Below are 27,694 nucleotides of genomic sequence, written 5' to 3'. Positions count from 1 at the left end.
GGACTTGCAATGGAATTTTCTTAGTCAACCTGTAAGAATGCAATGTCATGTGTGTACTAGTAGTTAGTATCGCTGCAAAATGGGAGGACAGTGTCATTGACACTATTTTTATTATTGCACTTGAATTTGTTCTATCACTTGTAATTTAGACCTTGGGAGTCACACACCTGTCATGTGGGAATGGAGAGTTTCTCAACACAGCTCCAACCACAATATTTTGTGTCTGACACATCTTCTCCTATCTTTTAAGCTTTCCTCACCTATTCTAAACCCCTTTCAATTATTACATTTGAATTTTGTTCTATCACTTGTAATTTAGACCTTTGGGAGTCCACACCTGTCATGTGGGAATGGAGAGTTTTCTCAACACAGCTCCAACCACAATATTTTGTGTCTTACACATCTTCTCCTATCTTTTAAGTTTTCCTGACCTATTCTGAACCCCTTTTAATCATTACATTTGAATTTTGTTGTAACCATTGTAATTTAGACCTTTCGGAGTCACACACCTGTCACGTGGGAATGGAGAGTCTCAACATATCTCCAGCCACTATAATGCTGTGACTTATTCTTGATGTCCTACATTTATGTTTTTGTGAGCTATTCTGAACCAGTTTCAACAATCAATTTGGAATTTTAGTTATCTCTTGACATTTGGAGCTGTCGGAGTCACACACCTGTCACATGGGAATGGAGACTCTCAACACTTCTCCAAACACTATAATGTTGTAACTCATCAATTTTCTCCTTCATTTTATGTTTTTATGAGCTATTCAAAACCAGTTTGAGCAATGACATTGGAATTTTATCTGTATTGCTATTTGGCCCTGGGTCGGAGTCATACACCTGTCACGTGGGAATGGAGTCTCTCTCATACCACATAAAACCTCATAATGACCATCATCCTTGCCACTTATACCAAAACTTTCACAAACAGTGCATGAATCTCTTGTAACAATACTCACAGCAATCATGTAGATAGCAAGATAACGGGAATTTTAACATTCAGTCAATTTTAAATTCTGTGAGCAATAAGAAATAATGATGATATAACTTAGTCTATTATGCACTCACTAAACATATTTCCTGAACAGCTGATGTGTTGTAAGAGTATTTTGAAGAGACATTGATTTGAGAAAGTCATAATGCATTTTATCATACACTTTAACACCTCTTACCATCCCCTGTCAAAACATCAGATTTCATTGTTGCAAAACACTACACAGGTATATTAAGCTGTCTTGCTATGTTTTTCTATTTTGTACTCAGATTTGCAGTTGACTATGTAGACGAGGTACTTTGCAAAGAAGCAGTTGTCTTGTGTCAAGAAGGAAAGGCATAAGCCTGAAGATGCAGACATTAGCTTTGTATAGTAATAGAGATTTTGCACATATTAGGGTTGGGTGAAAAGTTTTGAGCCTAACTATGAAGGAGCAATGCCAGATCAATGAAGCTTGGTTTGAATATATTTCAACTCTTCAGATGACAACCTAGAAAAGGGACAAATATCAATGGAGAGAACTATTCTAACCTGTTGAGGGAGTTTCGGGAGGCTGATAAAAATACGATGAGGGAAAGTTGAGAAAAGGTGTCTTGTTCCATCTGGACAATGCTCCACCTCACAAGTCAGTCATTGACATGGCAACAGTGCATGACTGCGGCTTCAAACTCATTCTACGTGCCACCATACTCTCCTGACCTAGCACCCTCAGACTTTCATCTCTTCCCCCACATGAAGAAATAGTTAGCTGAAAAGCATTTTGTGTTTTTAAGGCATTTTTAGCTCCCATAGCCATATGTATATATGGCAATGGAAGCTATTCTTATAGGCTAGGAAAATGTCTGTATGTATGTATGTCTGTATGTCTGTATGTCTGTACGTCTGTATGTCTGTATGTCTGTATGTCTGTCCGTCAACATCAAAAACTCCAAAACCGCTGTACATTTCATCTTGATATTTGTGTGTACATGGATGATGGGCTGTAGATGAGATTTTGTTCAAATGAAGTTGTCATTGCCAAAAATATGCAAATTAAGTGAAAAAATGTAAAAACAGTCAAAATTGAAAAAACTCAATAACCACTGAGCAGATTACATGAAAATTAGCATGTAAGTACTTTTGGCTGACATGAAATGATTGTGCGCATCTTGGGTCAGTATCTTGGACTTGCTATTTTTCATAAATTTTTTTGTTATTTTCTCCCATTTTTGGTCAAAAAATCTCCTGCTCTGAAACCACAAGTCCGATTGATTTGAAACTTGGTATGGAAGTGCATAGGAGTGACCTTTCCCAAATTTGGGCAAATTGTGGTGAAATTTGCATATTTTTAGTTAACACGTCCATAGACTCCCATGTATAAGGCAGATCTCCATAGACTCCCATGTATAAGGCTACAAAAATAAAAATTTAGTTTCTCATCGTATTCATATTGCAAAAAGGATGCAGTGACACAATTTTTAGTCCCCACGGATGAAGTCCAGTGAGCTTATAGATTGGGTCATGTCCGTCTGTACGTCCATCCGTGAGTCCATCCGTTCATGCAGATATCTCGGATATTTTGACAAAATGTCATGTGACCTTGATGACCTTTGATCTCAAATATACATATTTGTCCATAACTCAGTATCCACAAGTGCTACCACCCTTCATATATGGTATGATGGACAGCTTATGACGCCACATATTGTACCTCATTAATTATGCACATATCTAATTTTGAGCGAGCCAATAGAGCTAGAGGTCTGATTTTTGGTATATAGGGATAACTTAGCAATACAATTTTTTTGACAAGATGTCACGTGACCTCGGTGACCTTTGACCTCAAATATACATATTTGTCCATAACTCAGTAACCACAAGTGCTACAGCCTTCATGTATGGTATGATGGGACACCTTATGACGCCACATATTGTACCTCATTAATTACGCGCATATCTAATTTTGAGCGAGCCAATAGAGCTAGAGGTCTGATTTTTGGTATATAGGGATAACTTAGCAAAACAATTTTTTTGACAAAATGTCACGTGACCTCGGTGACCTTTGACCTCAAATATACATATTTGTCCATAACTCAGTAACCAAAGTGCTACCCCTTCATGTATGGTATGATGGGACAGCTTATGACGCCACATATTGTACCTCATTAATTATGCACATATCTAATTTTGAGCGAGCCAATAGAGCTAGAGGTCTGATTTTTGGTATATAGGGATAACTTAGCAAAACAATTTTTTTGACAAAATGTCACGTGACCTCGGTGACCTTTGACCTCAAATATACATATTTTTCCATAACTCGGTAACCACAAGTGCTACACCCTTCATGTTTGGTATGATTGGACACCTTATGACGCCACACACTGTACCTCAATAATTATGTGCATATCTCATTCTGAGCGAGCCAATAGAGCTGGATGTCTGATTTTTGTATATAGGGATAACTATAGGAGAGAAATTTTTTGACCAAATGTCATGTGATCTCGATGACCTTTTACCTAAAATATATGTTTATGTCAATAAATAAGTAACCACAAGTGCTATGTCCTTTGTATTTAGTAGGATGGGAGACCTTATGACAACACACGCTTTACCTCATTAATTATGTACACATCTAATTCTGGGCAAGCGAATAGAGCTAGAGATCTGATTTTTTGGCATATAGGGATTAATTAGCAATATAATTTTTTTTTCAAAATGTCATGTGACCTCCATGACCTTTGACCTTGATTATACATATATATGCATATTTCAGTAACCACAAGTTCTATACCCTGCAATTTTGATATGATATTAGACCTTAAGATGTCACATCTTGTACCTCATTTATAATGCGCATATGTATTTCTTGGCTGGCCAATACTGCTAGAGGTCTGATCTTTTTTCCCGATTTAGAACCATAACTTAGACATGCCTCATGTGTTTCAAATTGGGAACAACGACATAGACCTATGTGCCCATAGATCTCAACATATACACTCCAGTGATACTTCTTAATGACCACATTTTCCTGCCCCATCAAGACTAATACTCCTATTACAAGTGGGGACTATGTCATTGTAAATGACTTGTTGAGTTAATGGTTGTATCACAGTAGTCGATATATCTAATTCTGTATTTTTTCCATTTTATATTCTGAATAATTACATTAAACATATTTCACTGTCTCCAGTACATTTCATTTAAGTATTTTCACTTCATGCACTTTATCCCTTTCACACATGTTCAAATATCTGACCAGAGAACAAACACTAAATAGTCCAGGATGGGAGCTACAGTGTCATTGACGCTATTTTTTGTTATTTTTGGTCAAAAATCTTTTTCATAAAAAAATAATTGTCATAGCTTTGATATTTAGTATACAGGTTCAAAGAGGTTATCAACATGTAATATATTCAAAATATGATAAAATGTACAATTTTATAATTTTGGAGCAATATTTGCCATTTTTGGTTAAAAATTGTGTTTCTAAAATCCTGCTTGTCTGATAGCTTTGATATTTGGTATACAGGTTCCTATGGTCATCCTTGTGTGATATATTGACATTGTGATGAAATCTTCTATTTTATATTTTGACACAAGTTTTACCATTTTTTGTCAAAAACTTTGTTTCGCAAAAGTTACTCATCTGATAGCATTTTTGTCAAACTGCCTGAATAAGTGTCCACCTAGTGTCAGAGACGGATTGCAAAGACACTGTATAAATGACAGTTTTCTATGCTTGCTACTGATGAATGTCTGTGTAAATATGGATCTGTAATGAAACATTCTTCTGTCATAACAATACATGGTATTGCCAAGGGACCTCTGCACTCAGTATATATTTGGTGTTATGCTATGTACGTCCGCTATACTGTCCAAGCCTAAAGTAGCTACAGGAACTTTGACCCTATGTTTCATTGTTCTCCTTGTGTAACGGTAGTTCTAGTCTGTTTGTACATCACTGTATTTACACAAAATGAATACAACCTGAAAACTCCTGCATGGTAAGCCATGACAATGTTGTATTACCTATGTGGTCCAGTATTTTCAAATAGCTCAGACGAAGTACACTCTGACTCAAAATATTTAGCTATGAAGTATTTCACATGTACTTAGATATTTGCTCTGCTTCAAATGCATGATTGACATAGCTACGTCTAGAACACTACAGTATGTATTCACAAAATAGGAACACGATTAGAAACAACAAGTGACATACATGTGAAACACAAAGTTCAGTTCTAAAGAGAACAAGTGATTTATCTTCATGAAACTTGTGGAAAGAGCATTGGTTACACTGAACTGTTAGCAGAACAGGAAACAGGCAAGCTGTGTAATTGAGGATTTGCCAACAATGTCAAATGCAATATCGTCTGGCTGTAAATGATTAAACAGGGAAGCTCAAGCAAATTGCTAAAACTCTACCAGATTTTGTTGAAACTTTGTATGCAGGTTCTTTATGGTGATTCCAGTCACATTTGTTCAACTTGTGGTTACAGTTTTGAAAATTGTCTTATGTATTTAGGATCTGTTTGTCCCATTGCTATGGAAGTTGAAATGCATGTTCCTAAAGATGACCTCCAGTACCTAAGTTGGAGACCTTATTTGCTTTTGTCATTCTTTTTTTCTGGTTTAAATATTTCTTGAATGGACCAATTGAAACAGAATGTGAGCTTGACGGTATTTTTTAATCATTGCGCTGGGTGACCCATTTGTTGTTTGATTTTATAATACTGTCCATGTAGCTGTAGCTGAATTTGACCTTATTTCTTTTGAGAACTTTTGTAATTTGCAATCCTTACATATATGTTATTTACAATATATATATATTATATATATATATATATATATATATATATATATATATATATATATATATATATATATATATATATATATATATATATATATATATATATATATATATATATATATGCATGCATGCATGTCCATCCACTTCAAAAACCTACCATCTTAGTATTTGATGTACAGGAGTGGAGATAAGAATTGGTTCCAATGACAATTTCAGTGCCAAAATATACAAATGAAAGGGGAAGTTCACCAAGGATGATTTTGACAGTGGACATATTATTATAAGTGATTCATTGTTTATGCAAGGATACTCAGTATAACAAAAGTTACGTAAATACTAGCCTGGTTTAAGCGTGGGTGAGTGGAAGATGGTCCCTTCCATATCACATAATGCAAACTCCAAGCTTGGAGCTTTTTTCCATGATTCAAATTACATGGGCAACTTCATATACTATTTCTATTGGTTTTTGTAAAAAAATCTGTGAGTTATAAATGGCGAAAAAAGCTTTCACGGGGTAAATGACTACAAAGTTAGCACATATTTAAAAATCATTCTTGGTGAATTTCCCCTTTCATTAAAAAAAGGAAAAAAACAGCAAATAGCTAAAACTCTGTAACCACAGACCAGCTTTGGTTGAGACTTGGTATGCAGGTTCTTTAAGGTGACAAGGCACTTTTGTTAAAATTGAAGTTAAATTTTGATAGTTGTAGTTTTGTGCAATTTTCAAGTTTTTTGTCAAAAATATTCTTCCCATTGATTTGAAATTTTGAAGACATGGGGCTAGTTTCTGTCAATATATTAAAATTGTGGTTAAATTTTCATAATTTTATATAGTATATGAAACATATTTACCATCTACCATTATCTTTTGTTCAAAAAATTATTTTCTCCGAAAAGTTTTTGTCAGATGCGGCTTCGAAACATGTGTGCTTGATTCTGGGATTGTCTTCTGTCTTAGTTCTTAAAATCGTAGTAAAATTTTCATCTTTGTATTTTTGGGCAATCTTTCGCATTTGTGGTCAAAAAGTAATTTTCTCTGATTTAATGATTTAATGATTTATGGTAGGTAAAATTTATTGTAAGACCGTCAATATTTGTAAGAATTAGTGTATGACTAGCACAACAGGAGACTGCACTCTTTATTAACAGATTGAAGTCTATGCGCATCATGTTTACAAGTGAATGCAAATTTACCAGAATGTATGTTGTTGTTACATCGTTCAAGATAATAAAATATATGAAAGGTATCATATTGTGTGTTGTCCTACTTCAAATATTTTTTGTCAATAATACATAAAAAGAAATTGAATAGACTTAAGTTCACATTACGTCATTTTCAGGGTAATAAGACTGATTGATAGATCACCACAATGTCATCAGCATTAAATACATAGTATATTTTTATATCGACTATTGAACTCACAACTGTCGGTAAGGTTATCATTGTAATTAGTGAATAGTATGAGGGAGAAGACTACTTTTAAGATAAGATGAGGATGTGAATGGCTGATGTCCATCAACGAGACATAGATGTAGCAAAATGCGCACACCAAAGGCAGATAATACCCCCTTTTATTGTCAACATATTTCAGTCAACAGCTAGACAAGGCCACATACTATTTTTCTTCTTCAAACAGAGAAATAAACAAAACCAGGTGACATACTGAACTGGCGTTTCGTGGCAGCAAACTATAACATCATGTCAGGGTATTATATTTATGCAGCAGTCAATGTAATCCCCGAAGGACACCACCTCGGGCGATAGGGGTTAAATGTGGGGGGGGGGGATTAGACTGTTTGCCATGAAACTATGCCCGAGGGGTGGGGCAGTTGCCTCATATTGATCCCCCAAGTCACTTTCACGGACTTGCACAGATTTTTAAAATGTCCCATTCATTGCGGTGGGGATTTTCAAGATTGTCTTGCCCCAGGGGGTGGGGCATTTGACAAATTTCTAAGACTAATTCAAGAATCCCCAACAAAGCTTATGCCCTGAGGTGGGGAGGAAGGGGGTTGACATTGACTGCCGCATGACAAACATGCAGTCTGGAATAGGTCCCACAGGAAAATTGCACAGAAGTTAGGCACAATAAATATTTGTTTCCAAAATAAGTATCACAAAAGTAGTAATTTCACAGTAATTTCTAAATTTCTTCTGAAGTACGATAGCCTGCAAAATATAACGCCCTTCGTTTAGAGGCGATATCAGGTCAAGTGCGCGCACAAACATTATCACCAAATAACAATTTTGCCACAAATTCCATTGTATGACATTTAGGGGTGGACCATTTGATATCCGGGGGGGGGTCTGGAAGATTTTAGAATAAGTTTTTTTCCAGCAGATACAAGGGGAAATAATTCTGCCTTAGATGATTTTAGATAAGTGAACACACTCTGTAGATACATGCATATCATCTCTTGTGTGTTGACCAATAAATAAGTTTGTTCTCTGTTATGATTCCAACATGGACAGACCGCACTGACAAGTCAAATGACAGAATTTCAGAAGATGTTAAAACAAAACTGTCATCGTCAAGTATTATAATCCTTGGCATATTTTGGCCAACCAATAAACCAATTTACATTTTCAAAAATAAAATCAAAATAGAACTAATTTCAATTTTCAAATGGTTGTATCATCTTGATTATTAGCTTATAGGCCTATTTCTAAATTTAAAATCTTTGGGCTGACATTGGAACGTAGGAAACAGGTATGTATATGTATAGGTGTGTATACTGATGGCGCTTTGCGGGCATTCAAATTTCCCTCTGACAAACTCTATTAACAACAATGCACATTTCTGTTTTTTCCATTTACAATATACCAAATGTCCAATTTTCCAATTTCATTTGGGGCATGGCCCAGTATCTTTTCATTTCTATGGTAAAAATAACTGTATTGAATTGGAATTAAGGATGGTGTAACATTTCTCAGTGTGACCAAATATATACCGGTACTGGGGGAGAGCTTGGTTATGATAATTCGGAAAAGATACTTTTGAAAATTAGCGGGAATGAGGGACTGGTCAGTTTCTTTGGCCAGGGAGGCCATTTGATTCATGGGTGACCCTGTGTTTTTACTTTGGTTATGGTGTCACCTATTTTGAAATGTCCAATTAGGGGGTCAGTGTGTTTTTAAAGTTCGACGCGGGCTCATACTTGCCTAAAATGCATCAAATGCATCGTGCTAGCCATGAATTTCATCATTCAATTTTATTCGGCGCGTAACTTTAACGATAATGAGATATATTTTTCACAGCCCCGTCCTAGTGCAAAACGTTAATATATCAGACACACATATATCTGAGATATATGTATGTTTAAAATTTTTCGGCACGCCCTTCAGGCGCATTTCTTTAAAATATCAAACAAAATTTTTCAGCATGCCCTTCAGCTGCATGACTTTCATACATCATATATATATATATATATATATATATATATTATATATATATATATATATATATATATATATATATATATATATATATATATATCAGAGATATCTGGATGTTTTATATTTTTGGCGCCCCCTGGCGCAGTACATCAATATATCAGAGATATATGTCAGAAATATCTTGATGTCTGTAAATTGAATGTCTGTTTTGCCAAGTGTACTAATCATTATGAAATCTACAGTTCATATGAAAAACATGACAAGTTCCTGACAATGTATGTTTCTTCCATGAGAATTCAGTATTAGAAAGCAACATGCACTAATATATCACAATCACATTTTTCTTACAACAGTTCTGGACATGTTGTTGTGCATAAAAAGAATGGCGTACATTCACAGTTCATTCAAAATACTGTATTAAAACTTTACAATTGACACGTTTAAGTTCTTATTAGTGACATGACAACAGTTTCATTGAAACACTAAATCAAGTATGTAGAAGTCCGTTGATTTATGATAAACAGATTGATTTGGCAACATCGCTGCATTAAAAAAAAGTCAACATGTGGGGAAAACAATAATGCCCCACAAAAATCTTCTAACCCCCCAGGATATCAAATGGTCCACCCCTTAGGGGTGGATAATAATCCTACATTTGTATCGAGATTTCAAACAGATACAATGTTTTCATTACATCATAAACAATATCAATCTGATTAAAATCAGATATAGAGTACCGCAACGTCTTCTTATGCGTACGCGGTATTCTCTTCCTGTCGCCTCTTATATTCCTGACTTTGTACACAATAGAATTTCAATGGATAATGGTAGTTTTAGTAATTCCTTTGGGAGACAACTGATTGATCTTTGCATTCAAAACGGCTTACAGATTTTAAATGGTAGAACTGCAGGGGGTCTTTATGGAAAACCAACTTGTTACAAGGGAAATGGATTTAGTACAGTAGATTATGGTATTGTTACAAAGAATTTGGCGAACCGTATAGATTATTTCAAAGTATATGCTTTTACACATTTCTCTGATCATTGTCCAATAGGTTTTTCTATAAATATAAGTAATATTGTGAAGCAGTCAGTTGATGTAGAGTGTAAACCATGTTCAAGTAAATATTTTTGGAATTATAATGCTAAACAATATTTCTTAAATACTCTGCAAAGTTCATCTATTCAAGAAGACTTTAGAAATTATAATATTGAGTGTCATAGTTCCAATTCTTGTGATAATATTGTAAAAGTATTTGAAGGTATTATTCACAAAGTCTCAGATCGCTGTTTACGTAAGGTTACGCCGAAATTGAAAAAGAAGAAATCAAAACGTGGTTTTCAGCCTTGGTTTGATAAGTCTTGTTTTTCACTTCGTAAAGATCTTAAAGATTGCTGTAAATTGTTGAATCGCTACCCAAATAATCCACATATTAGAGGGAGATGTTTCACTCTAAAAAGAGAACACAAAAAATTGTTAAAATATAAACGGTCAACTTTCAGAGAGAGTCAATTAAGGAAATTAGAAAGGGTTTATTCCGAAGACCATAATGATTACTGGAAATTGTGGAAGGATATTTCAGGGAGTCATGTCTGTAAGAAAATCGACTCGTCTATCTCTCCTGCTGAATGGTTTTATCATTTTAAGCAGTTAGGTGATTTTCTTGTGAAGAAACTGATAATGTTTCCAAACGTATCATATCTGAAATAACAAAAATGGAAGATGCCAATGGATATGATGTGAACGTTATTCTTAATTCCACATTTAGAGAATTAGAAATATTTAGGCTTTGCATAAATTAAAATCAGGGAAATCCCCAGGTGTCGATGGTATTTTGAATGAAATGCTAAAATATGGTGGTTCTTCCATACTTACCATGACAACTTTTCCCCACACAGACTTAGACGGGGTGGCTGCGACCAATCTTGATTGAAATTGGTCTCAGCCACCCCGTCTATTAAAATTCATGAGTTTACTTTTCTTGTGTACGTACATACTTATATCAGATGGAAATCTGAGGATTTGCGATTACATCAGGTTGACAACCCCCACACAAGAGCAATGAATGTAAAAAGTGTGAAAGAGGCTCCCACCTAACTATCCAAAATGTTTTTGTGTCGAGTTTGTGTTTGATTCGTTTCAAAAATGTGTTCCTACATTCTTATCCGATTGTTTGTGTTAACAAAAATGTTTGTTTCGCCTCGGATATTTGTAGGGAAGTTTGGATCAGTGTGTACGGTAATGTTTTGTTTGTGTGGGGAAAGCTTATGGCGAGACGCAGCCGGACCTATTGTGTTACAGAGTTGATAGAGTGGCCCTTTGACGCTTGCGTTTCGAAACCCGAGTGTGGTTTCTCATCAGTCGCAGTGTAGATTCTTTCCTTAGTTTGTGTTTGTGAAAAATTATTTTAATGCATTTTAGTGGGCTTGCTCTTCGAGTAGCGAGGCAAGTATATTAATGTTTGGGTCTCGTTGTGAGTCCGTTTGGTGGTTCAGTTTGTTTGTTCTATGTTTCTTTACTTCAGTAAATTTTGTTTTGAATAGTGTGTCTTTTAGAATTTTGCCGAGGTTTGTGTATTTTTAGGCAATAAGTACCACTGCGGGGTACGGATTTTATGTTTTCTGGATCAAGATACTTACAAGTATCATGATCGATGTGTTTGTTCTCGTACATTTTGTTTAATAGTTCGTGTACTTTGTTTACTGTTTGTTCTGTGTCGTCACTGGCTAGTTGTGTATAATACTTAGTGTTGCGTAATTGCCTTTCGCATTCGTGTACGTAATCTTTTGTGTTGACAAAGACAAAACCCGACCCTTGTCGAAGGGTTTTTTGGTAATTGGTCTACTGTTTGCAAGCTGGTTATCGCGATTCTTTGGGCACGCGACATGTTTTGTTTCCTTGTTTGAAAGGGTATCTCTAGAAGTGCGAGTTTAGCAGCTTCAGATAGCTTTCAGGTTTTTGTATTTTGCTGTTCGTGGAGTCAAATTTGACTTTTCTTTGAATTGGTGTTGTTGCGATTGTTCGTGTGTCATGATGTCTCCGGTGTTTGGCTTAATTGCTAATGAAACTTTTAATGTTAATTGTTTTCCAAGTCATCTATCCAAGCATTTTAAGAGGGGTGATCAAAAGGCCAGAACAGCCAATTTTGACCAACCGGGTTCAAGAACCCGGGAAAGGTGTTTAAAGTGTGCGATAGATGTGTTTACGACATAAACATTACGAACAGTAGGATTAAGATAGGTATGAATAATCCAAACTGCCCAGTTTCTGTGTGGGAAAAGTTGGAATGTCCATTATGTTCATTATTCATGTCATCTCAGATCAGGAACATTTCCACATGCTTGGAAAAAAGCATATTTGGTCCCTGTGTTCAGATCAGGTGATACATGTGATCCGTCAAATTACAGAGGTATTTCTATAAATAGTTGCCTTGCAAAATTGTTTACCTCTGTGTTGAATAATAGGCTTCTAAACTTTCTTAATAGCAATGGTATTCTTTCGCCATTTCAGTCTGGTTTCAGAGCAAAGAGGAGAACTGCAGATAATCTTGTTGTTTTGCGTTCTAATATCGATCAACATATCTATGCGAAATTTTATCAGTCAAGCTGTAGTCCCAGTCGTAGGTACCTTTATTGTTGTTTTGTAGATTTTCAGAAAGCATTTGACAGGGTTTGGCGTACAAGTTTACTTTGGAAATTACAGAAATATGGCATTAATGGTAATTTTTATAGCTTAATGTACCACAACATTAAGTATTGTGTGAAAAGTAACAATTGCTTTACTGAAGAATTTGACTCCAGTTTAGGAGTTAAGCAAGGGTGTAACTTAAGTCCAACTTTGTTTAATATTTTTATAAATGATGGGATCTTCCCAGTACATTTGGTTCCAGTCAGGACTGTCCTATCAAACTTAGTTAACTCCTTATCAATTGTCTAATGTATGCTGATGATCCTTTATTGATTTCAGAATCTGAAACAGGCTTACAAAGCTGCTTAGATAAACTTCATAGTTTTTGTCGTGAATGGAAATTATCTATTAACATAAAGAAAACGAAAGTTATTGTGTTTAACAAAAGTAATCATCTTTTAAAAGGAGTTACACTCACTTACAATGGAGTGACTCTTGACTTAGTGAAAACGTACTGTTACCTTGGTTTTGTCATTACCCCAAATGGTAGATTCAAAGGTAATTTTCATAATCTTAAATTGAAGGCAATGAAAGCTCTTTTCAGCCTTCGTAAGGGCCTTCAGAATGGTTCACTTTCTGTAAAAGTTGCATTATCACTCTTTGATAGTTTAATTGTTCCTATTATGACATATGGCTGTGAATATGGGGATATGAAATTAATGACAAATGTAACTTTCTCATGATGTTAGTATATCTTATTATAGATTTATCCTAGGAGTATCTAAACATGCACCATCTGATGGTGTTGTTGGAGAGCTGGGTAGATATCCAATTCACTTTATGGTGATAAAGCACATTCTCAAATACTGGCATAGATTAGTTTTTATCAGATGACATCTTACTGAGATCTGCTTATACGTCCAGGTTGAATTCAGATTGGTCTAATTATATACAAAGCATTTTGAACTCTTACAGTGGGAGTGATATATGGTCTTGTGTTTGCAATATCAATTCCACAGTTAATAATGTATATGATAGTTTTTGTGAAATTTTTGTGAAATGTATGAACAAACATGGCTGAGAAACATTCATAATGATACGAGGAAGTGTGGAATGCAGAGGAATAAGCTCCGAACTTACAGGCTATTTAAGACAAAAATTGAATTTGAAAGTTACTTGCTAGATATAAGATCTTGTACCTATAGGAGGTGGCTTACAAAACTAAGAATTTCGGATCACAACCTACAAATAGAACTGGGTAGAATGTCAATTCCAAAAGTTCCTGCAAATGACAGATTCTGCAAGTTTTGTAAGTCTTTAGTTGAGGATGAATTTCACTTTGTTATAGAATGTCCAAAATACAGAACGTATCGAGATGGTCTATTTTCATCCACTAGTTTGTATAGTCCAGGCTTTCTTGATTTTAATGATAGAGAAAAGTTCATGTATATCTTTACTCACGAAAACAAACTACCTCTTGCCAAATTTATTTCTTGTACGTTAGTTTCTCCCCCAGCAGCAGCTTCATCAGTCCTTGAGTGTGTTGTTGAGCAATAAAGTAAAGTATTAAAGTTTAATCAGATCGGAATAATATGTAACAAAGGCATTTCTACGGTAACACTTTGCGGTAACAGAGGGCTCGGACAACACTTCATAAAAGATTTTTGCATCACTGTTTTGTCAATAATGATCTGGCAAACCGCGCTACCCACAGGTTATCGTAACGTTGCTTGGATAGTCGTTCCAAAAAAGAGAACGGCGACCTGCGGCCGCCAGCCTCGAACGACTATCCAAGCAACGTTACGATAACCCGTGGCGCTACCATAGGGTATACCCGATTCTCCAGCTAGGTCGGAAGCACAGACGAATAGGGTCGACTAGACTAGTGCTACTACGGCCCTCTCTTGAAAAATTGAACTCTCATCGACACTCTTTCTACGTATTCGATCGCCAAGATCGCGAGACTTCGCAAAACCAGAACCCTACTCGCCGATTTGATTATAAACGATACGTAAATACAGAGAGCATACAGAGGGCGTAGCATGCGAAGTGCACATACACGTGACCTGTCAGAATTTTTCCCACATGACAGTCTCCGGGTGCGCGCGAACTCCATAAGTGCTAAATCTTGAAGTTATAGTATCACAAGTGTTTCCGGTTCATAATTTTGGACCCTCTAGAACATCACATAGGAATAACTCTAAAACTCCGAAACGTTATGTGACGTATCTATGACGCGTTCTGACGTAGTATAGCCCAGAAGGAAAACGTGGGTAACTACAATGAAGCAAGTTAGGGATGCCTAGGGAGAATACGAATCCCAAATGTTGAGTTCGAAAGTTGAAAATGTGGAGTTCGAAAGTTGAAAATGGGGAATAGGAATCCCAAATGTTGAGTTCGAAAGTTGAAAATGTAGAGTTGTATAATTGAAAATTGGGAGTTCGAAAGTTGAAAATGCGAGGTTGTATAGTTGAAAATTGGGAGTTTAAATGTTGAATGTTGAGTTGTATAGTTGAAAATTGGGAGTTCGAATATTGGCCTTGATTACGCGCCATATAGTGCCGTTTTTATGCCTTGCCGATCTTATCCCCGCGCATGTGTCAACGATCCAACTTGATACAGAATCTGAAACCATTTTCTGTCTGAGAGCTGTTTTTCATTTTCTTTGGTGGTATATGATTCGCTTTTTTATTTTATTTTACGGTCAGTTAGAATGCATCTGTATGCTACTACCTGAAAGATTTTTCGATGCGGCCCTTCAATAATTTTTCCATAACGGAATATCTATTTTTCGCAATTGAAAGTTTCTTAAACATTTATATGCGCGTAACTTAAAACAAAAATAAATAGAAATTGCACACATACTTTTTGAGGTGCAAATTTCGATCGGAAATATCGCAAAGTTGTCGAAAGGAAGCACTAAAAACTGATTTCTGAAAGGGTATACTTACATTTTCTACCATATATCCTTCTTTCAATAAAATGACACAGAAGTGACTCCAGATGGGTTGCTAATTACACTTGTATATGGGCAGCGTCAAGCATAAACCTACAGGATGGTACTGGATACAATGTTGGACAATTTTAGTTAAAAAAAATGCTTAAAGTTTGCATGGCCACCGCGAACCTGTCGGCGATAAGATCATGTTTTCGTTCCTTTTCTCTAAATCCTATTTGAATTAAAACATTTGAGGTAAGAATTATACCTAAAATGAATACTACCAAGATGCGCTGAAATGCAGTCACTATAACATAGTTTATAGAGTGTTTCTATAACAAAATTCGTCAGGGAATTCTTATTAAAGGCTACTTCTTGTCCTTGAACCTAAAAACGGTGCCAAAGAGACATTTTCAGTGTTCCAACTTAAATCTGTTCAACTCAAGATCCAGATACATGTATCATGATATCGTGGAGTACGTAAAATTCTCTCCAGAAATGGGTAAGACGTTCCGCTTGTTCACATCTTGAAATTGATTACTGAGATTAAGTATAATCACCAGTTTCGGATGTAATGTAAATTCATCATGATATTTTTCACACGGTTATATTTCTTTTACTAAGGTTCGTTTTTTCTTCAGAAAAGGCCTTGTTCCAAATCACATAAAAGTTTTCTAAACACTATGTATGCTTTGCGCATAATTTTGAAAGACGGCTCTAATATTTTTCTGGAAATTTTTTTATATACATTATAATTTTGAATATGCCCTAAAATACTTCAATTTGGTAGAAATGTACATCATCTCTCTAAACATGGATGTTTCAAATAGGATTTTACATATTTAAATATTTTGACACATACTATGTGTCGGACATAGTGGTGTCCGATATGGTTGGAACACTGATATGAACCAGTGCTTAGTCATAAAACGATAGTCATCGTGGCCCCGTGAATGGACAGACTTTAATATTTTTTAAACCTTTTATCACTTCTTAAAACTATAAAATATTATAATACAAAGTAAAAATTCAGCAGTGTATACCATTGCATGTTAGCAACAGAACCGGATCGGCAGCTGCCAATCTAATCCCGGATTAGAATGTGCTGGGATAAGATCGGCAGGGGATAAAACTGCACTGCGCCGGTTCACATTTCCTTGACCCTCTAGAGCATCTCACAAGAATAACCCGAGAAATCCGATAACGTCATGTGACGTATCTATGACGCGTTCTGACGCAAATGGCCAAGGAGGATAACGTGGCTAACTATGCTGAAGCAACTTAGGGATGCCTAGTACACTAATACTGTAGAGTTTCGAAAGTTGAACATTTCGAGTACGAATGCAAAATGTGGAGTTTGAAAGTCGAAAATTGCGTTTACGAATCCAAAATGGGGAGTACGAATCCAAAATGTTGAGTTCGAAAGTTGAAAATTGCGTTTACGAATCCAAAATGGGGAGTACGAATCCAAAATGTTGAGTTCGAATATTGGCCTTGATTACGCGCCATAATAGATAAGTTACAGAAAGAACCCGAGATTGAAGTACACATATGAACGCCCAGGAAGAATGAAGTTCAGCTGACCGTTCGAATAAGATGAAAATTAATGCCAGTGTAAGTTCTTAATTTTTCCTAAGCGGTTTTAGTAGTGCAGCCGTTCTCATGTTCACCCATCACGCGGAAGATCACCGATTTGAACCCGAGCGGAAATAAGGATTGATATTGTAACCTCCTTGGTATCATGTAGCGAATATGTCGTTAATTCGAAAAGAGGTGAACATTTCATCAGAAGGCATGGGTAAGGTAAATATCTCTCTGTGTAATTTCCATAATTTTTTTTCGAGAAAAAGCAAATATTTTTTTCCCGTAGCCATTGCGATAAAATGTCTGTCAACTCGACATCAACAGTAAATAGCTGCTGTGGAGATATTTACCAGCACTCGAGCGACAAATATCCGCAGTAAGTTTCAGGCAGACCGTGACTCGTGTCACTGGCAATATGTCTGTCAGAGGGCGCTTCACTGTCATCGGCACATTTCCGATTTCAACCTTTTTTGAAACAACTTGCTTGAAAAGACCATTCACTGTACCATCGGGGAACTGTATTTTTCATCCGTTTTTCTTCTTCATATCATCCTCATTTCAACAGGAACGATATGTTAAACGTTTTCATGAGAATGAAAGAAAATTATGTAGTTATCGGCCGGTTGTAGCAATGAACTCCAGCAATTCTGCATTTCATGTCCAAGCATACTTTCTTATGCAAATGCTGCCAGTACAACTGTTAAATAAACAGTCAACAGCTCCGGATTCCATTTAATTGTTTACCACATCCGGCTTGTCGAAGCGACTTTTTATCGACTGTCAGTACAACGGTTAAATATATAAACAAACAAAATTAATTTAAGAGATGCGGATTCCATTTAATTGTTTACCACATCCGACTTGTGGTGTTTGTACCACACTCAGGCACTCATTTACAACTATTTGTTATCTATAAATCCTACCAAAATGGTATTTGAAGATAATATTACTGATATGCCATATAACATATAACATTAGTCTCTGCACAAACAGGTTTGTGCAAGTTAGGAGAGAGAGAGAGAGAGAGAGAGAGAGAGAGAGAGAGAGAGAGAGAGAGAGAGAGAGAGAGAGAGAGAGAACAGTTCATATCATATTTTCTGATCTTGCCTGCGTGATTCCGGATGTATATCTTTGGAGTAGAATGAGACCATTATCGAATCCGGACATTGGAACCTCAACAAGTAGGGCACGTGATGACTCTCAGAGTTGATCTACAACAACTCAGGATCATTTCATGTCGAGGTGTGTTTTTATTGACTGTCAGTACAACTGTTAAAGTTAACAGCCCAAATTAAATTAAGAGATCTGGATTCCGTTCAAGTGTTTTCCGGATCCGACTTGTGGTGTTTGTACCACACTAAGGCACTAATTTACAACTACTTGTTATCTATAAATCCTACCAAATTGGCATTTGAAGATAAAATTACTGATTTATGGCATTGTAGTTAATGCCATATAACATAGAACATGAATCTATGCACTAAAATGTTTGTGCAAGTTGAGAGAGAGAGAGAGAGAGAGAGAGAGAGAAAGAGACAGAGAGAGAGAGAGAGAGAGAGAGAGAGAGAGAGAGAGAAAGAGAGAGAGAGAGAGAGTATCTACGGTTCATATCACATTTCTGATGTTGCGTGCGTGATTCCGGATGTATCTTTGGAGTAGAATGAGACCATTAGGAAATCCGGACATTGGAACCTCAACAAGTAGGGCACGTGATGACTCTCAGAGTTGATCTACAACAACTCAGGATCATTTCATGTCGAAGCGAGTTTTTATTGACTGCTAGTACAACTGTTAAATAAACAAACAAAATTAATTTAAGAGATGTAGATTCCATTTAAGTGTTTACGAGATCCGACTTGTGGTGTTTGTACCACACTCAGGCACTCATTTACAACTATTTGTTATCTATAAATCCTACCAAATTGGTATTTGAAGATAATATTACTGATTTATGGCATTGTAGTTAATGCCATATAACATAGAACATGAATCTATGCACTAAAAGGTTGTGCAAGTTGAGAGAGAGAGAGAGAGAGAGAGAGAGAGAGAGAGAGAGAATATCTACAGTTCATATCACATTTTCTGATCTTGCGTGCGTGATTCCGGATGTATATCTTTGGAGTAGAATGAGACCATTATGAAATCCGGACTTTGGAACCTCAACAAGTAGGGCACGTGATGACTCTCAGAGTTGATCTACAACAACTCAGGATCATTTCATGTCGAAGCGAGTTTTTATTGACTGCTAGTACAACTGTTAAATAAACAAACAAAATTAATTTAAGAGATGTAGATTCCATTTAAGTGTTTACGAGATCCGACTTGTGGTGTTTGTACCACACTCAGGCACTCATTTACAACTACTTGTTATCTATAAATCCTACCAAATTGGCATTTGAAGATAAAATTACTGATTTATGGCATTGTAGATAATGCCATATAACATAGAACATGGATCTATGCACTAAAATGTTTGTGCAAGTTGAGAGAGAGAGAGAGAGAGAGAGAGAGAGAGAGAGAGAGAGAGAGAGAGAGAGAGAGAGAGAGAGAGAGAGAGAGAGAGAGAGAGAGATCTACGGTTCATATCACATTTTCTGATTTTGCGTGCGTGAGTCCGGCTGTATATCTTTGGAGTAAAATAAGACCATTACGAAATCCGGACTTTGGAACCTCAACAAGTAGGGCACGTGATGACTCTCAGAGTTAATCTACAACAACTCAGGATCATTTCATGTCGAAGCGAGTTTTTATTGACTGCTAGTACAACCATTAAATAAACAAACAAATTAATTTAAGAGATGTAGATTCCATTTAAGTGTTTACGAGATCCGACTTGTGGTGTTTGTACCACACTCAGGCACTCATTTATAACTATTTGTTATCTATAAATCCTACCAAATTGACATTTGAAGATAATATTACTGATTTATGGCATTGTGGTTAATGCCATATAACATAGAACATGAATCCTCTGTACTAAAAGTTTGTGCAAGTTGAAGAGAGAGAGAGAGAGAGAGAGAGAGAGAGAGAGAGAGAGAGAGAGAGAGAGAGAGAGAGAGAGAGAGAGAGAGAGAGAACATCTACAGTTCATATCATATTTTCTGATCTTGCGTGCGTGATTCCGGCTGTATATCTTTGGAGTAAAATAAGACCATTATGAAATCCGGACTTTGGAACCTCAACAAGTAGGGCACGTGATGACTCTCAGAGTTAATCTACAACAACTCAGGATCATTTCATGTCGAAGCGAGTTTTCATTGACTGCTAGTACAACCGTTAAATAACAAACAAAATAATTTAAGAGATGTAGATTCCATTTAAGTGTTTACGAGATCCGACTTGTGGTGTTTGTACCACAATCAGGCACTCATTTATAACTATTTGTTATCTATAAATCCTACCAAATTGACATTTGAAGATAATATTACTGATTTATGGCATTGTGGTTAATGCCATATAACATAGAACATGAATCCTCTGTACTAAAATGTTTGTGCAAGTTGAGAGAGAGAGAGAGAGAGAGAGAGAGAGAGAGAGAGAGAGAGAGAGAGAGAGAGAGAGAGAGAGAGAGAGAGAGAGAACATCTACAGTTCATATCATATTTTCTGATCTTGCGTGCGTGATTCCGGCTGTATATCTTTGGAGTAAATAAGACCATTATGAAATCCGGACTTTGGAACCTCAACAAGTAGGCACGTGATGACTCTCAGAGTTAATCTACAACAACTCAGGATCATTTCATGTCGAAGCGAGTTTTCATTGACTGCTAGTACAACCGTTAAATAAACAAACAAAATTAATTTAAGAGATGTAGATTCCATTTAAGTGTTTACGAGATCCGACTTGTGGTGTTTGTACCACAATCAGGCACTCATTTATTACCTTCTCGTGTCTATTTATAGACAGAGAAGGTATTAGAGTTGAAAACCAATATGCTGCTGTCAAGAACTTCCGTCTGTCAAGACTTCCGTCTGTCAAGATCCGTTGACGTCATGCCATTGTGATGGGTCATATCATAAACTGGTGGGGGTGTTCATGGCTCGGTTGAGGTGTGGGAGAACGATTTTGAGCTATGACAAAAATCAAAAGGGACTTAGCGGCATAGCCAAAGTGTTAAGCCTTTCTCCACGGTTTCTTAGTGGACTACAATCTATTACAGACTACTGAGCTGACGTTAGGGGTACTCACTTTGTGTTTGCTCACTCTGTGAGCGCTAGTGTTTGGTACTGAGTTGCGTGGATATCCCCTCATGGCCTCACGTGATCTGGACCTGTTGCATAATAGATATGCCTCCGAGTCTGAAAACTGTCATTGTGTAAGCCTGTCGGCATTTTCCTTGCATTTTTTCTCATTTAATTTTGCAAAATATCGGCGAGTACCTCAATATTTCAAGATAACCCTTTCTTCCCAATCGTTTCCTGGAGTTTCAGAGTCATATGAACGAAAATGAGTGAAAGTTTAGACAGGAAAATCGGACGTCGGCCATGTTCAATGTTTACAGTACAATCAGAAGTTTACGTGGAGGAATTAACCAACAAACACAGGAGTGTTCATGATGCCCGCCCTCTAGAGGCAGACCCTCCTATATGAAGTACCACATTTGATGCTTGTGGAAAGCTTGACCACACAATGGAGCATTTAAACTTTTAGAAAATGACAAACTGAATAAGAAGGTATTCAGAAAATGTCAAATACTGAGGAAAAATGCGCAAATATTCAAAATAAACAGGTTAACTGATTGGTCAGCTATAAAAAACAATGAAAATGTTTATGATCAAAAGTTTTTGAGATGCGCACATTTTAACAAATACAGAAATTATTAACATTATAAATATAAGACCAAACTATTTTTACAGGGATGGGACAGGTTGGAAATGAGGGGTGAGAGACAAAGGCACTCCTATTGCTGCCTGTGGATGCAGCCACACCATTTCATTGACAGCATACTTATTCACTGTGTTGTGTTCAAGTTCCATACTGACTGTCATACAAGGATAACATAAGCAAATCAAATCAAATTAGAAAAGGATCAATGCTGTTGTGTGGATTTTGCTGAACATGGCTGTATATTTCGCCCTATATATTTGGTATCCAGCAAAGGCATATTTTGATGTAAAGTCAAAATTAACACTACATTGCTGACAATATATTTTACCGTTTCTGCATGAATGTTTCTTTTTTAAATTATAGTATATTAGTACTTCAAACAGATTAACAGTTATCGTGATGTCAACCCATAATTTTACATCACAAAGACTGTAATTCTGCCAATTTTTTTGTTTTTCAGTCATTTTATAAATTTTGCACAGCACAAGATGATTGATCAAATTGCAATGTTTGAATTTGTAAACTCAAGAATAAAAATCCTTTGGTCACAAATTAAATTATTTTTTGAAAAGAAATTTACTCTTAAACACTTGTAGCATATATTCTTTACATGGTCATGTATTTCAAGAAAATATGCCTATTAAAAACAGTAATTTCTTCACTTTCAATTTTTTTTCAATACTATGACAATTATCAGCCATGAGGTTATACAAACACAAGACCAGATAAGCGTTTTTCATCATTTCCACAGGACTCTTTGGAAAATCCATTAAAAACAGTTAAAAGTGACTGGAAATGATCACTTGGTATACATTTAATTTACAGATGCCAGGTTGTGTATTTCACATGCACTCAGGTCAGTAAGGAAGTGCGTCATTACTATTTTGGACTGTTAATTCTTATTTCTGAATTGTTTAACTTTTTTCCATATTGAACTATCTTTAGGCAGTTTATACTGTAGCTTAGAATTTTTTTCATTGATGTATTAAATCATCTTTTGGGTTCTTTGGGTCCATATCCCACCTCATGCCCCTACATCATCAACTATTTACCAACAACTCCATGCCAACAACCAATTACCTGACCTGGCCACACATTAGAGAAGGTACAGCGTCATTGACGGTATTTTAACTATTTGTTATCTATAAATCCTACCAAAATGGTATTTCAAGATAATATTACTGATATATGACATTGTGGTTAATGCCATATAACATATAACATGAATCTCTGCACTAAACAGTGTTTGCAAGTTTAGAGAGAGAGAGAGAGAGAGAGAGAGAGAGAGAGAGAGAGAGAGAGAGAGAGAGCTCCTCGTTCCGAAAGGTCATCTACAATTCACATCATATTTTCTGATCTTGCGTGCGTGATTCCGGATGTATATCTTTCGAGTAAAATCAATCTGATTAAAATCAGATGTAGAGTACTTGCGCGGTATTCTCTTGCCGTCGCCAAGAGAATACCGCGCAAGTAACAGACGTCGCCGTACTCTACATCTGATTTAATCAGACTGGAGTAGAATGAGACCATTATGAAATCCGCACTTTGGAAACTCAACAAGTAAGGCATGTGATGACTCTCAGAGTTGATCTACAACAACTCAGGATCATTTCATATCGAAGCGTGCTTTAATTTGCCGGCAGTACAACTGTTAAATAAACAGTCAAAATTAATTTTAGAGATCTGGATTTCATTTAAGTGTTTAATCTAAAATTTTTCATCTCGAGATCTCGAGATATTTTGTTTTCTTTTTCTACAATGAGTATGTCCTCAATGGGAAACTGCAACTTCGTTTTAATTTACTGGAAAAAATAGCCATGGGTTTCTAGAGGACAGCAGACGCCTAAGGGACTGGTCAATTTCTTCGGCGTGGGGGGGGATTATTTTTTGCCGATGTCAAAAAATGGCTGACCCCACTATTCCAACTTTAGAAAACAGGGTGACACCCCATTCCAACTTTCGAAAATAGGGTGACCCCCCTGCACGCGAGAAAGGTAAAACAAAAGGTGGAATATAAATTGAATAATTAAGTATATATATATATATATATATATATTATGTATGTATATATATATATATATATATATATATATATATATATATATATATATATATATTTTTTGGGTATAATTTAAACATTCATTCATTCTGTGTTTTAATGAAATTGTTGTTATGTCAGTTGTAAGATAGGAACTTAAAAGTGTCAATTCTAAAGTTTGAATACAGTATTTTGAATGAGCTGTGAATGCACTCCACTCTTTGTATGCATAAGCAGATGTCCAGAACTGTTGTAAGAAAAATGTGATTGTGAAATATTAGTGCATGTTGGTTTCTAATACCGAATTCTCATAGAGGAAACAGAAAAGTATCAGGAACTTGTCATGCTTTTCACAGAACTGCAGATTTCATAATGATTAGTACACTTTGCAAAACAGACTTTCAATTTACAGACATCAAGATATATCTGACATATACCTCTGATATATTAATTTACTGCGCGCCGAAAAATATTAAACATCCAGGTATCTCTGATATATATACATATCTGATATATGAAAGTCATGCAGCTGAAGGGTATGCTGAAAAATATTGTTTGATACTTTAAAGAAATGCGCCCAAAGGGCGCGCCGAAAAAATTTAAACATACAGGTATCTCAGATATATATATGTCTGATAAAGTAAAGTTTTGCACTAGGACGGGGCTCTGAAAAATATGTCTTATTATTATTATTAAAGTTACGCGCCCGAAGGACGCGCCGAAAAATGCAACTGAATGATGAAATTTGTGGCTGGCACAATGCATTTTTCGCAAGTATGAGCCATGTCGAAATTTAAAAAACACACTGACCCCCTATTGGGCAATTCAAAAACATGATGACCCCCCTATCACCAAAGTCAAAAACAGGGTGACCCCCCCATGAATCCACCGCCCCCAGGCCGAAGAAACTGACCAGTCCCTAAGATAGCCTTGGATTCAGATGCGGTTTGAATTGGACCTGTCATATTCCACAGAGCAGATTATAATGCAAAATACCGTACTGTTCTGTTAAATATCCAAACTACGATCACATCTTACGATTCTCAATTACAAGAGTAATGGAAACAAGTTAAGAGATATGCAACTGAATGATGAAATTTGTGGCTAGATAAAACTATGATTTTACCGGGGATTTTGCAGATTGTGTTATTAAATTCTGCACCTGAAGAACTTATGAATATTTCTTCATTTCGTTTGTTTGGAAAACGGTCGAAAGGCGAAATATGTTTTATCCATCTATGAAACGACCCGCACGTCAGTACTTTAAAGTCCTTTCTAATTCACAAATCCGCCTCTTTAACTCTGCACGTTTCTTTTTACAAAAAAATTGTGATTTTTTTTGATACATAACTTCGACCAGTCCCAAAGACCTCTCGGGTCTGTAAAACGTGTTGCTTCCCGTACCCATTTGTTGAAGCTCTCTTCCAAGCCTGATGTGTAATCAGGGTCCCTTAAAACACCAGTGTTCATTTTCCAGTAGGATGAGCCCCGCGGTAAATCTTCAAATTCCGGCAAACTCCAAAACCAAGGCCTAGCCGAGCCTAGCCTAGCCTAGTCTAGCCTAGCCGAAAACTTCAAGTTAACAATCCAAACAAACTCATTTCCTCCTTTACGCAGAGTTAAATAAAAATCGCTGATCCTTATTACACGAGCAACAACAAACGCACTGTCAAACTAGTAAGTACAGTTGCACTCTGATTTCCACTGGCCTGCCGTTTGACTTCACATCTGCGACAGACTAATTACTGACCCTGATAAAGGTGACGCAAGGTCCAATTATTTTAGTAGAGAAAGTATCAGAGAATTGCGCTCAGTTTCGCTGCTTCAAGTTGTTCTCCCTTGCTGCAGCATTTGTGAATGGATTCATGTGAAAAGATGACAGGAAATCATAATCCTCGCATCGTCGTAAACGACACGGCCCTTTACAGCAATAGCTTGGCGCTACCCGTACAGCGGATTTTTGCATAGGTCCACGGAGCGGAAATCATGCTCTGGCTTGCGAGAGTGAATCCTCGCGTCTAGAGCTCAGGCTGCTCAAACTAGACATGCACATTGATCCTCGCGTCTAGAGCTCAGGCTGCTCAAACTAGACATGCACATTGATCTGTGTTTGCGTCCGCAAGAAATTGCGCCTATATATGACGTGAAAAATCTACTGCCCTGTCCCTACTCCTGAGTCGCAGGTCAGTTTTTCCGGGACACGGACGTATTTGCAATGTAGAAGGCAGCAATCTCAATTTATTTTGTCAATCGAGGGAGAAAAGGAGTATTTTTATGTAATACGACACGTTGGATGTTCACAAAATTTAATATGTTTAAATGCGTGTAAAATGTTCTTGTTCTTCGGACCAAGGTCATTCCACAAAATGTGTGCGGACGTATGTGATTTGGCTTGGCTTACTCAAATAATGCGAAACGGTCGGACGTTTACCGACGTATACCTCATTCTGACGTACACCTGATTCCTAATCCGATGCAGGGCTCGAAATTAGCGGTAGTCCCGCGTCCACAGACTACCAACTTTTCCCTAGGGCTACCAAAACCCATAAAATGGTAGCCCACACGGACTACCAAAGGCTTGGACATGAATTACTTAGTGGGCGGGCGACATTATGTTGATCGCTGTGAGATGACCGACGCTCATACAGTCAAGCAGCTGGACACAGAAAGGACATGTCGAATTCGTTGTGACAAACTTTCAATAAAATTCATTATCTGAACTGATGTACTTTGATGACAGGCTCAGGAAATGATGGCCAATGGAAATTCATTTTCAGTCATTCAATCACAATTAAACAAAAAATTATTCAAACTGCAAAGAAAGAGCTGTCGGGCCTCCACAAATTACGCTTTCCGAAGTGTAAGAGATTATCCCATAATATGGTGGGGGAAATATAGTCAAAATTGCCACGAAGTATTAGGAACATGACTGTACCAAGTTGTCATCCTGAAATTCGTAGCCAAACTTTTCTTAGTCATGTTATGCTTACACATGCTGAGTGAAAAGAATTTGTCATTGCCAACATCAAAATTTGCATATAAGCTCTGCGTATGTGTGAATAGGTCGTCAAACTTTGAGGCGTCACCGTTTTCCACTACACATGCTATACCGTTCTCCTAAGGCTATGATCTGCAGGTATTGATGTCAAATGACTAGAAAATTCACTTACTGGATAGAATCATGCAAAATAAATCGTTCATTGCCTAGAAAGAAATAAAAATATACTTTTCTAAAAACCCCTCTTCATTCATGCATGGGCTACCAGACCTTGTCGCTGGGCTACCAACTTCAAAAAATGTTAGCCCAATGGGACTACCAGGGAAAAAAGTTAATTTCGAGCCCTGCAGATGGATAATTTTCTTTCGATTTTTGAGCTGGCCCATGCCTCCTACGTTCAACGATAAAACACTGATTTCATTATTTACCATTTTAATCATGTACTCAATGAACGCTGGACAAAGTTCGGACAGTATGATTCGAAATGTGGAC

This window comes from Ptychodera flava, chromosome 4 (genome assembly GCF_041260155.1).
Source record: "Ptychodera flava strain L36383 chromosome 4, AS_Pfla_20210202, whole genome shotgun sequence".
NCBI lineage: Eukaryota > Metazoa > Hemichordata > Enteropneusta > Ptychoderidae > Ptychodera > Ptychodera flava.
Note: the sequence above shows the minus strand (reverse complement) of the source record.